This window comes from Sphaeramia orbicularis, chromosome 12, assembly GCF_902148855.1.
Source record: "Sphaeramia orbicularis chromosome 12, fSphaOr1.1, whole genome shotgun sequence".
In the NCBI taxonomy this organism is placed as follows: domain Eukaryota; kingdom Metazoa; phylum Chordata; class Actinopteri; order Kurtiformes; family Apogonidae; genus Sphaeramia; species Sphaeramia orbicularis.
This window is the reverse complement of record NC_043968.1, coordinates 43870350-43882718: the sequence shown is the minus strand read 5'-3', so window position 1 is coordinate 43882718 and position 12369 is coordinate 43870350.

Genomic DNA, 12369 nt, shown 5'->3' with positions numbered 1-12369 from the left:
TACTCCCACAAGGGGAAATTCCGGATAGAATGCAAAGTTAAGGGAGTGGCACATTAGCTACTGTGATTGACAGGTGAGTGCCACCTGTGCATGCTGTGTGGGCTGTGATTGACAGGTAGTGATAGTCTGACTGTGGAGTCAGACATTTTGAACTTTAGTTTATTGAATAAACCCCCCCCCCCCAACAGGCTGCTCTGCTGTAGTTGTGTTTAAGAACACCAGAATGACTTGGATATTACTGTTACTAAAAATGACATCAACATTTATTAAGTTACTGAAATGGTGTTATTATTACACTGTTAGTCAATGTTACCAGTGTTCTCAGTCAGCTATGGTCTCACCACTTGCTCCTCTCCAGCTCTACCTAAAATCAATCCAAATATGGACACTTACCACTTTCCAAAATAACTAACATGGTGATGGTTATCTCAGGCATTGTGAGGCACGAAACAGTACAACACAAACCAGTGACAGATGCCATTGTGTCCATTATTTATATGCAGTTTATGATTATCAACCCTGTAGGCCATTATTTATTCAGCTATACTAGCAAAGTGGTTTGAGATCAGGAGAGGAGACATGCAACAGATTTTGCTTGAGAAACTACAATTTAGACTAAGTCATGATATTTTCTTTCAGGAAATTTACTTTCTTGCATCAAAATGATCTTTTTTCTCTGCAGAATCTACATGCTCCTGATGGATTAGGGAGGAAGAGGGTCAGTCCAATGATCATTTCTCCTACCCAAAGGAAAGGTAAGTGCCTCATTATAGAATATTTGGATGTAAACACAAGCAGTGTTGGGGAAACTACTTTGAAATCAAAGCTTTAAGCATCAACTTTTGGACACAAAGTCGATGAACTGCAGCAAAACACCTTCAGAAAAAATCTATTTGATTGAAAAACAAAGAAAAAGTCATTTAAAATTTGTATTCTTCAAAAGATCAAATTGAATCACTGAATTATATCATCTGAATTATATAAAATAACATAATACACATCAGCAACACGCCAAATGTTGGGCCTCTTCTATATTGCGTTAAGAATTTTAAAAACTTTAGCAATTTATGACTAAAAATTTACTTGTATGCTTTAAATAGAAGTTGAAGTTTCAGATGAATGTTGGTGACTGCCTGAAGGATGAAAGAATAATGGGGCGATGCTGCTAAAGACTGCAAAAGGATCCAGTTACAGCAGAAAAACAATGGAAAAATAGAAATAAAAAAATACCATTCCTTTTGTTTTATGGTTCAACATTTGTAGCTTGTAGATTCTGTAGTTAACTACACACACAATAACAAAAAATAATGGGTTTAACTACTTGAATTGCTGCTAGTGTGGTAGTAACTGGAAGTAATGACGTACAAATGCTAGTAGATTTCTATTTTCTATGCATTTTACTTAAGTATTTATTTTTCTCATTGCCTTTTACTTTTATTCCTTTATTTTAACCCCTTAAGACAGAACTATTTTTGTGGCAACTTCCAAATACATTTTCTTTACATTTAACATTTCTTAAGTGATTTACCAACATTTATTACAATATTATCCTCTGCATTTAGCATTTTTAAGTTAAAATCAGGTATTGTCTTCAATTTAATTTACTGATGATGTAGGTCTTCATAAAATCTCAGATTGTATTCAACAGTTATTATAGCTTAATATAACTGAAGAAAAAATGACTTTTTCAGCAAAGCATATCATTAACTGAGGGCCTGGCCAAGTGAGTAACGGAGTGAGAAAGCACTGTGCAGCAATACTAATCATTCCATTTCTGTTTTTAAAAATTAATTTAGCAGCAACCATAACAGCTCAAATTGTAGGTCTAAGCAAGTAATTTACCATGCCATTAAAGAATAATAACCAAATATTTAATAAAAATATGAATTTCTCATCATTGATAAAGTAGCAGAGCGAGGAAAAATATACAGTAGTTATTCAACGTCTGGAAAAAATACCAAAAAGTGCTGTAGCTCAAGGAAAGTGCAAATATTTAGTGTACCACACTTTTCTTAATATATGAGAGTACATTATATCCAAAAATGAAACTAATATCATTTTTATTTTAGTTTTAAAAGACATTAATTCATGGTAACAGAGTGACAATCCAAAAAAGTGACTGGGTGAGATGTTTGTTCAGTATGATGCACCAGAATAATAATAATCAAAAATTTGATTAAGATACTGATAAGATTATCAGTCTTTGGCCACATATGTTTCATTACTATATTTAATACACATCTCTCTGCTGTTTTTTATAATAAGTAACATTCAAAATCATTATAGTATTTGATTATTTTGAAATATAAGATTAGACACAGGCATATATTTTGAACATATTTATTTACACATTGCTGTTTACATTCTGAATTTAAGCTGTATACATTTATTTACAACCTTCACTGTTCTTAATTTACACTGTATTCTCAAATATATTTTTTATATATCCAGTTGTAATTCAGGTACAAATTAAGTAAACACAGTTTTAGAAACTAGAGATATGTCTTTTATGCTGAGTAATCAAAAATATTGTTTTAGACAAAAAAGAAATTGACCCTGATGTTCATTTTTGCTTGGCCAGGCCCTGAGAATTAAAACAAGTGTCTACAACCACTGTCATTCATTAAACTGTGTGGGTCTTACTGATGAGTCAATGTTGCAGAAGATGATGGTGTTTCCACATTGACTATGGAGCCTCTGAACATCCAAAGGGGTCTTATCTGATGGTCATAAAAAAGTGAGAAACTGCAATTTTACCTGAATTATTTACATTTACTGATATGATTAGTGGTTCTAAAGTTACTAAACCTTTTAGATCAGTAGATGCTTTTGGTTGCTGTTAGTGATGGTTCACTGAAATATTTGCACTGTCTTCTAGTTACATTTTCAAATCATGCTTGTTATTGTTTTTAACACATTCAAGGATGACTAGTGATTCTTTTTTATTTTCCATCATAGTTTCATAGAGCACCTTCACAAAACCCAGTCCAAAATGGATGTCACAACAGAACATAGAAACGACGACCTGTTGGTGTCTAAATTAGTTCGTATCATGCATGATAATAACGCAAAACAGCCAAGAGGTGGAGACTTGATCATAGAGAAATGACATCTATTTACTAATATGATTAGTTACTAGTAATACTTACATTTTTTTTCTTTTACTTGAAAGAAGCAAGAAGAAAGGTAAATAAGTACTTGTACTTTTACTGGAGCATTTGTTTGTACTTCTGTTTGAGTGAAGTGTGTATTCACATAGGCCAAGTGAACAGGAACACTCAGTCATACCAACACCACACCTCAAGAGGGCAGCATGACATTATAAACCACACTTGGAGTTCGGCTTCTTTAATTTGTTGTAACAGGAGATGGCAGTGAGGCGTCATTGATGCTGCTCTCTGCAGGTACCCTGGTGTGTATTCAAGATGATGGATGTTTTACATTAGTGTGTGGTGACAGCAGCTTATGTTTGTGTTTCATTAAATGTCAGCAAGTATCATATTCAAAAATGTGGCAGAAGAGCAGCAGTGTGACTCTGCATTTTACAGCTTCCATAGTGTGTCACTGACCTTCATACCACTTACTCTCATGTCTTTCAGTCTTTGTTTTCTTCACCTGAAGATGGCACGCTATTAATTTATTTTGCCCTAAGGCTAAATGTTGCATAAAAAGTGTGATGGAAGACATATTCGAGTTTGTTCTATACTTGTAATATGCACATTTATCATATTTAGGTTGGGCAGAAAAAATGTCTTAAGTTTTCATTTCTGGAAGCCAACTTCTGAAAATACTCTTGTCCCTGACTATATTGGCAGGAAACTTAATTCTGAAAATCATTTAGCTTTGCATTTGTTTTCAATTTTACAGCTACTTTAACACCGGTGACCTATAAGGACTTAATGTACAGTACTCTTGATAGTCTACATTCTCGTCTGTATAAGTAGGGATGCAGGACTATACAGAGAAATACTGGTTTTACATGCTTTTTTTCTGGTGTAGAAGCAGAAAGCAGTTTCTGTTCTTTACTGAAGGTGATGATATGATGTAGATTAACTGAAAACTCAATGGTGTTAATGAACCAAAGTCCTATTATTGTGTCTTATTCTGCTTTCCCCTCATGGGCTGTGGTCGGGTATAGATAAGCTTTACAGCCTGGGGCTCTGGAATCAATAATGGACGTAATTGGTGAGGTGGAAGTGAGGATAATTGAACGTAATTGTGTGGACTGTCACCAGCCTGTAAAGAGAGGTTGCGACAACAGCAAGAAGGAAAGAGAAGTGTAAGGGGAAATTGTTCTTGATGTATAATATTCTTGTAGGACTGACTTGTGTTTTGGTCAACATAAAGCTCCAGGAGCTAAAATCAGGGGGGAAGTTTCTCCTCTCTGTCCAAAAGAAAAGACTAAATCTAAATACAGATACCAGATAACCTGATGTCACTTTATGTTCTTATGGAAATCTGAAGCTGCTTTTCCAAGTTTGTCGAGAAACAGAGTAGAGCAGTAGAATCTCATCCTAGTCTCATCAGGCAGAATCTGTTGAGGAATTGGTTCCTTCCTAAAACCCCTGTTATTAAACAAAATCAGGACAACATGGGGTAAAGTTTCTACACCCTGAAAACACAGACATGGAATAGTTGCAGAAGCCTCCTGTCCACTCAGATCACTTAAATCACAATATGGTGAAAGGTCATTACACCGCAGCTTTAAAATATATAGAATATTATAAACCAGATTTAATGAACATGTCTTAGTTAAAAGAACTACACAAATGATCACAAACTAGCTGCAAAAAACCCTTCAAATTCACATGCCAAAATTAAATGTAACTGGATACTTATTCATTCCAAGACAGAATTGGGTTAAAATTTACATGTGAAACTGAAACAAACTTAATCTTCTGTTTTATGTTTTCACTAGAATAAAACAGCACAGACCAGCTGGGTTGGTTGACAGATTTTTATATTATAGTTACTATGCATTAGATGATTAGATTTTTAAAGGATGATATAAAAAGCCAAATATCTGATTAATCAGCAGATGTCATATTCACCTCTTCCCTCCAAAATTTTGACATTGAAAACACATAATTCACACCTGATATTAGCCATATTTCACCTTATTATAAACCAGGAACATATTAAACAGAGCATCTGAGACAAAATAATAAATAAATCTACATCACTGAACATCAAACTAACTGTAAAAAATCTAAGTGGGACAGATTTTTTATCTTTTTTTGCCCTTATTGTCCATCACAGTCATTACATTTTGAAACCTAAAGTTTTGCTTCGGCACTAACGTTTGCTGATACTGAGTTTCATTGCAGATTAATTGGTTAAACTGATTAATCAGCTGAATCTCTACTATGCGTTGGTGTCCCTCTGGCCCTCTTGGATGCCTGTTTTGCTCCCAGGACCCTATGCTTTAAGTTGTTAAGTTTAAGATGCACAGTTACATGCATGGAGATCTTTGCACGTGAAGAAGAATCTTTGTCAGTATATTGTACAGGGTGTCCCATAAGTCTCCATACATAGGAGACATAATACATTCTATACATATACGGTTCTAACATGTATTTCTTTATATTTCTTCTTTATAGTTCTTCAGCAGATACGCATTTAAATGTGTTCCCGACAAAATGGCAGTCATATAGAGCATATTATATAAATAAAAATGGTTTATGTCAAGAAATGTTTATTTTTCCTATGTATGGAGACTTATGGGACACCCTGTAGATGTGGACATGCAGCACACACTGAAACTGAGCCTCTGCTTTTAACCCAGCTTTAGCTGAACATGCAGGAACACACCACACACTGCAGACCAGGAGCAGTGGGCTACCATGTCAGGCACCCAGGGAGCAAATGTAGGCTTAAGTGTGTTGCTCAAGGGCAGATCAGCCAACAATTTGCCAGTCCAGGGAATTGAAGCGGCAACCCTTTGGTCACAAGCTGCTTGTCCAACCTTCTAGGCAACTAGTTTTATGTCTCATACTTTTTACCACCACTTTTTTGCCACTACTTTATTAATAAAATGCAATGATGGTTGTACTATATTTTGACTAGTAGTTTATACAGTTGTGTGCAAACATTTGAGAAAGAAAGTAGGATATGAAGAAAATAAAAACCTGACAAAATTACCTGCAACATCAGTAGGTAGTTGTCAGAATAAAAGATCGAAGTACATAATTTTGTCATGTGGATACCCAAACTTGTTCCCAAGTTTCAGATTATTTTTTATACGTTTTCACAAGCTCAGATCTGAATCAGTTCACCAGGCATTTCAGCAACTGTTATTGGGAAGCAATGGAAGTAACCGTGGATTCATCCAAGCAGCTGTGTAAGACCCTGAAAATTAAAGGTGTTGATGCCACTGGTGCATGGAAGGTTACAAGAAGATAGTGAAGCATTGTCAGCAGTACAAAATCCAAAAGATGGCATTTGAGGGGAACTGTGGAGGTCAAGATGAGATCTGGAAGACCAAGAAAACGTTGAGAGAACTGCTTGGAAGCTGGTCTGTACAGTAAATCAAACATCCCTTTTGACTGCCAAAAACCACTCTTGAGTTTTCAGGAGTGGTGGTGCACCATTCTGCTGTTCAGCAATACTTGCAAAAACAAGACCTTATGGAAGAGGCTGCAGAAAAACCTTACTGCTTACTCACTCATCACAGAATCCAACATTAAAATTCTGCAATGGATCGTCTACAGAAGCCTGGCATGTTTTGGGAGCAAGTAATGTGGACTGATGAAGTTAAAATAGAAGTCTTTGGCTGCAATCTGTAAAAAGTATGCTTGGAGAAGAAAGGAGAAGCCTTTCATGAAAAGAACACCTTGCCAAATGTTAAGCATGGAGGTGGATCTATGATCATGCTTTGATGTTGTGTTGCTGTCAGTGGCACAGGAAACACTGCTTGGGTAGAGAGAAGAATGGATTTCTCTAAATACTAGCAATTTCTGGAGGCCAACATCATACTGTCTGTTAAAAAAAAAAAAGCAGGTTGAGGCTTAAAAGAGGATGGATTCTACAACAGGGTAATGATCCAAAACATACTTGGAAACCCACTAAGAAATGACAGGAGACAAGCTGAAGGTTTTGAAATGGTCCTCACAGACTTAAACATCATTGAAAATCTATGGGTAGATCTTACAAGAGCTGTGCATGTAAGACAGCCCAAGAACATTGCAGAACTAGAGGTCTTTTGCAAGGAAAAATAAGAGAACATCCCAAGTATGAGGAATGAAATACTTTTTTAGCTTCAGCTTTTTAACACGCTGAGGGGGGTCTTACTAAGTACTGAGTGTGTAGGGCACCCAAAACTTTGCAAATGCCCCAGTTGTATATTTATTCTTTTAAAATGTGTTCACTTTATGATATAAAAAGCAATTACATATTAATGTTGCTGGTAATGTTGTACATTATATCCTACAGAGACTAAATTGTGCAATTTTTTTCAAGGGATTTCTGTATCTGTGTATACAACTGTATTAGCAGCATCCATTGACCATTCTTATGTAAATGTGTGCCTGCCTTAGGTAAATATATATTGATAGAGCATGATCCCTATGCAGTATAAGGTCAAACCTAGTAACAGATACTTCAGGATTAGGTAGAAAAACTCATGTGTCCACTAGGGGGCACTGCAGTATCATACTTAAAATGAAAAGAGGCTCTGCTGTCGAAACCTGATGCTGTCATGTGCACTGAATGATGAATGATCATGTCACATTCATTCATATTTCACCCTGAGAACATTAAAAAAATTACTTAAATCTTGTAGTTTGGAGCAATTTTTTTTGTTTTTACAATTCAAGACTCATGCTTTCCTTTGTATAGTCTGTCATTGTAAGATGCGTACTAAACATTAATTAACTTTTAGATGTAAAAGTAAATGTGACCAATGAAAATACTTTGAAAGACAGAATCGGTCATGGTGTAGAACAGTGTGCGAGTTCAAAAACACTGCAGACCTTACACCTAATTTGAGTGTTAACCTTAGCACATGTTATAAAGCTGCAAACATATTGTCATTACTAAAAATGAAATTGGGACTGAAACAGGCTCTGAAGCTTGAAAATATTTTTGTAGAATAGGCCTGTGGAGATTGATCTGTACAAGCTTTTCAGGGCCAGTGGACCACTGAAATATTTGGTTTCGTTCAAAATATTTGCTCAAATTAACCATCAAATAACAACCAAGAGTAGAATAATTTACAATTGATCAGTGAACTAAGTGCTTAAAAAAATCCATACCACCATCTGTTTAGCTGTGATAGGTTATTTTACCAGTGAAAAACAGAGCTGAGGTCTGTGAAAAGATGTGCTGTTGCAGAGAATGGAAATAGAGTTTGGGTAGACAAACTAAAGCATGAGAAATTTTAGGTGAGTAGGTGTAAATGCACTGATGCAACATCAATCACTCACTTTGATGTCACAGCCAAGGGTTTGCAAGTGAGCACACAACTTCAGAGCTCTCCTGTCATTGGTTGGCTCACAGGTAGCTGCTCCAGCATTTTCTTCTGTAAATTCCACTCCCCAGAGCATTCTTTAAAGGATGTTGTCAGTGATAAATACACTTTGTAATTTATCCGAATGGAAGTGCTCTTGTTATTTCTCTGTACCTTACCATTCAGCTGTCAGGAACCTTGAATAGATGGAGAGCATTTAGAGCCTTTCATGGGAAGCCAGTGGGGCACTTAGCATGGATTCCATATTTTGACTGCTTTTCCGTGTTTACCTGCTGTAAACATATGTTTCTTCACATTTTAGTCTCAGTCCAACCATCTGCTCTCCCTCTCTCTTCCATTCTCCCTCTGTCCTATTCTGCATCACCAGTCTTTTGGTTAGGTCTTTTAATAGATACAAGATAAAGGCAAAAGTTCAATATAGTGTAAATGCAATGCTTTTCTTAACTGTTATACCCATGTAAGAGTTAAGAAAAGAAAGATAGCAGTGTTTTTAATCTAGATAGAGTCAATGCCTGCCTCTACTTTCCAAACACATCCTGTTGTCAATAGAAACAGGAGTGCAGAGACGATAGTAACAAGAAAAACAGGATAAAGGAAGAAAAACAAGTAGGAAATGTAAAATGAAGACAGAGTAAAACAACTTATTAGTGAGCTGTCTGTCTTCCTCCTACACTCATACCCTTCAAGTTGTGTTCCTGTGCCTAATTGAAAATGTAGTGTAGGTAATGAACCTGTTCATAGACTCATTATTACAATAGCCAACATTAGCACAAAGCATTGTGCAGATGTCCAGGACAAGAGCTGCAGAGTGGAGGGAAGACAATAGGATAAAATTAAATTCCAAACAAGGCACAGTCAGGATACATGAAGAGAAGAGCCATTGTTGTGGATCTGCATAGTTTGATATGAAAAGACATGACGCAGGTGTACCTTGATGTCTCTTCACACATGCTGATTGTTGTGACTAAGATAATTGGGCCCCTGTCTGCCTGTGTTGTTCCATGGATGCTTGTTTTAACACCTGGAAAACAGGGAGTGTAGCCTCATAAAGTTATACTGCAGCAAATCCTGCGCGCTCAGTGTTTTTCAGGTTGAGCATCATAAGCAAAGCAGTGAAAGTAGGTTTGGTGATTTTTGGCTAAGACTTGCAGGATACTGTGTGAAACCGTATACAAGTGTTTAAGAAAGGTGACATTTTAACTGCAGGGACTGACGATAAAAGTGAAAATGCGCGGCAGGGTTTATCCTCACTCTCAGGCTCTGCTGTGCTGAGCTGAGTGGATGCTTGTGGGGAGTGATGAGCTCAAATTATTCTGTTGATGCTTTATTATTAATTTTATTCCAGTACCTGTGGTGTCTGGACTCGTAACCATCCAGAGGCCCAGAGAAATCACGTTCACAGGCAATTTAATTGTAACTGTTCTCCATGTGTCTGCATGGGTTCTCTCTGGGTCCTCTGGCTTCCTCCCACCTTCAAACACCTGCACCTTAGTAGGATAAATGGTCACTAAAACACCCGTAAGTGTGAATGTGAGAGTGAGTGGTTGTTGGTCTGTATTTATTAGCCCTGTGGATAGGACCCTGCATCACTATGACCCTTCAGAAGATTAAGGAAAATGAAATAATATGTTTAGCTGTAAATGTAATGCTCCCACACTGGATGGATGGATGGATGGATGGATGGATGGATGGATGGATGGATGGATGGATAGATAGATAGATAGATAGATAGATAGATAGATAGATAGATAGATAGATAGATAGATAGATAGATAGATAGATAGATAGATAGATAGATAGATAGATAGATACTTTATTAATCCCAAGGGAAATTCAAGTATTCAGTAGCTTTGCATACAGCACAAAAGACAAAAAACAGACAGACCAAGACAGGTGAGTCAGTAACCAGGTTGACATTAAGGTTAGTGTATACTCAAAAAAACTTACTAAAGAACATACTCTAAAAAAAACTTCCTGTACAATACTGTAAACAAAGACTTCTAATTTAAAGAGTTGTAGAAAAACTAAATATATTGTCAATGTACAGTATTTACACATTCTCACATTTACATATTTCAGGACACAGAGTTTATTACTGATGTTTGTGTCAGCATAATAAAATGTAATTTTTTTCTGTCAGTTTAATTACCAAGTGAGAAAAATATTGATTGTGAACATAAACATAAATTGTTCACAGGCAATGTATTGTGTTGGGACAAGACCTAGCATCATAATTCACTGATGAATAGACAGGAACTTTAACTTAAATCAGATGATCACATTTACTATCCTTGCATCATATTGTGTTCATGCACTTTTCTCAATAGCTAGCAACCAACAATCAGCGACAGTCTCAGTTTAGTTGTATGGCTTGTAGTTGTTGAAAACTCCAGACTCTGTTCAAAAGTTCTTTTTGATACGGGAAACAGGTATGATTTCAGTTTGTATTGTTTACGGTACAAAAAGCTGTTAAATGTATAAAAGATGTATTTCTGTTATTGAAGTTAAATTATGGAATGGCATAAATATACATTTAAAGATGTGTAATTCATTAATGGTTTTCAAAACATTGGTTTGTAAAGATGATTTCGAGGGATACAAGCAAGAATGATTTTTGATGTATTGATTAGTATCCTAAAACTGATTTTGACTTGAATGTAGGCAAGGCGTATATAGGCATTTAGTTTCCACCTAAGCCTGTTCAGTCTCAACAGAATTCACAGTCGGTTGACTTAAAATCAACCTCATTGATTGTATGTTCTGTATTATGGAAGATGACTGAATAAACTTAAACCTTAAAATAGAGATATTTATTTTATCCTTGAGTCTGAGGAGGTGGACAGATGGACCAACAGACAACAGACATAAAGAGATGCTGTCTAAAAACAGAAAGGTCAGCAACCGACTGAGTAACTATACTAATGACTAATTTGTTTGTTGTTTCATGGTTGTTATGGTGCAGTGTCATCACATCTACTGTCTATAATTAATTGTGTGAATTTCATCATTGGTATCCTAAATCAGTCAGATTTTTCATGTGTTTGAAGAGTCTGTTGAGCAAGTTGAAATGCCTTTTTTGTCTCCCCAATATTTAGCATGAATCTCTATTTTAGTAAAAAAAAATCATTCCTAACACCACAAACATGATATTGAATTCACCTACCTCCTCCTGTTTAACTCAAATAAGCCATGAAAGAAGTGCTGATTTTGATGCCAGTGACTAACTGTGTCACAGTTAATGGCACTATGTTTTCTCTTTGACTTAATGAGCTTCATTAAGTTCTGACTCACTAGTCCTTTCTCTGTGGTGTTAATCCAGTAGGACAGCTGTTCTCATGGTGCAATGCCGTTAAGCATTACTAGAGCCTCCATAGACATGTGGGGTCCATAGTGGAGACTGCCTATGTTGTCACCCAATGCAGATCTGCAACTTTTGTCATCAGAATAGTTTGCCGTGTAGCTACACACCATTTCCCAATCTATTTGTCCTTAGAGTCAAGTCCACTTCACACCAAAACCAATGTCATTATCTCAGCCAAGATTCCTTGATGCTGATCCATTTGAAGCTGAAGAAAAAGAGCTGACGAGGGCCGAAAAGTAACTCTGTTTTTAAAGGCCAGACACTTTTAGTGTGTGTGTGTGTGTGTGTGTGTTCTCGTGTGTGTGCTTATGCTGTCCTCTCTCTAATTGACCAGCTGTGGCTACGTGTTCAGCCTTCTTAAAACCTCCATTGATCCCAGGGCCGTTTCACAACAGGCCTTATTGCTGTGCTTGTACCCTGGGTTCCAGCCATCCGCAACACCTCTGAAAAGGAGAGAAGGAAATGGCAGGGACTGTGATTAAAGGTGGATGGAAGATGTGGGGTGAGAAAGATGGGCATGGAGAAAGATGTGAGAGAAACC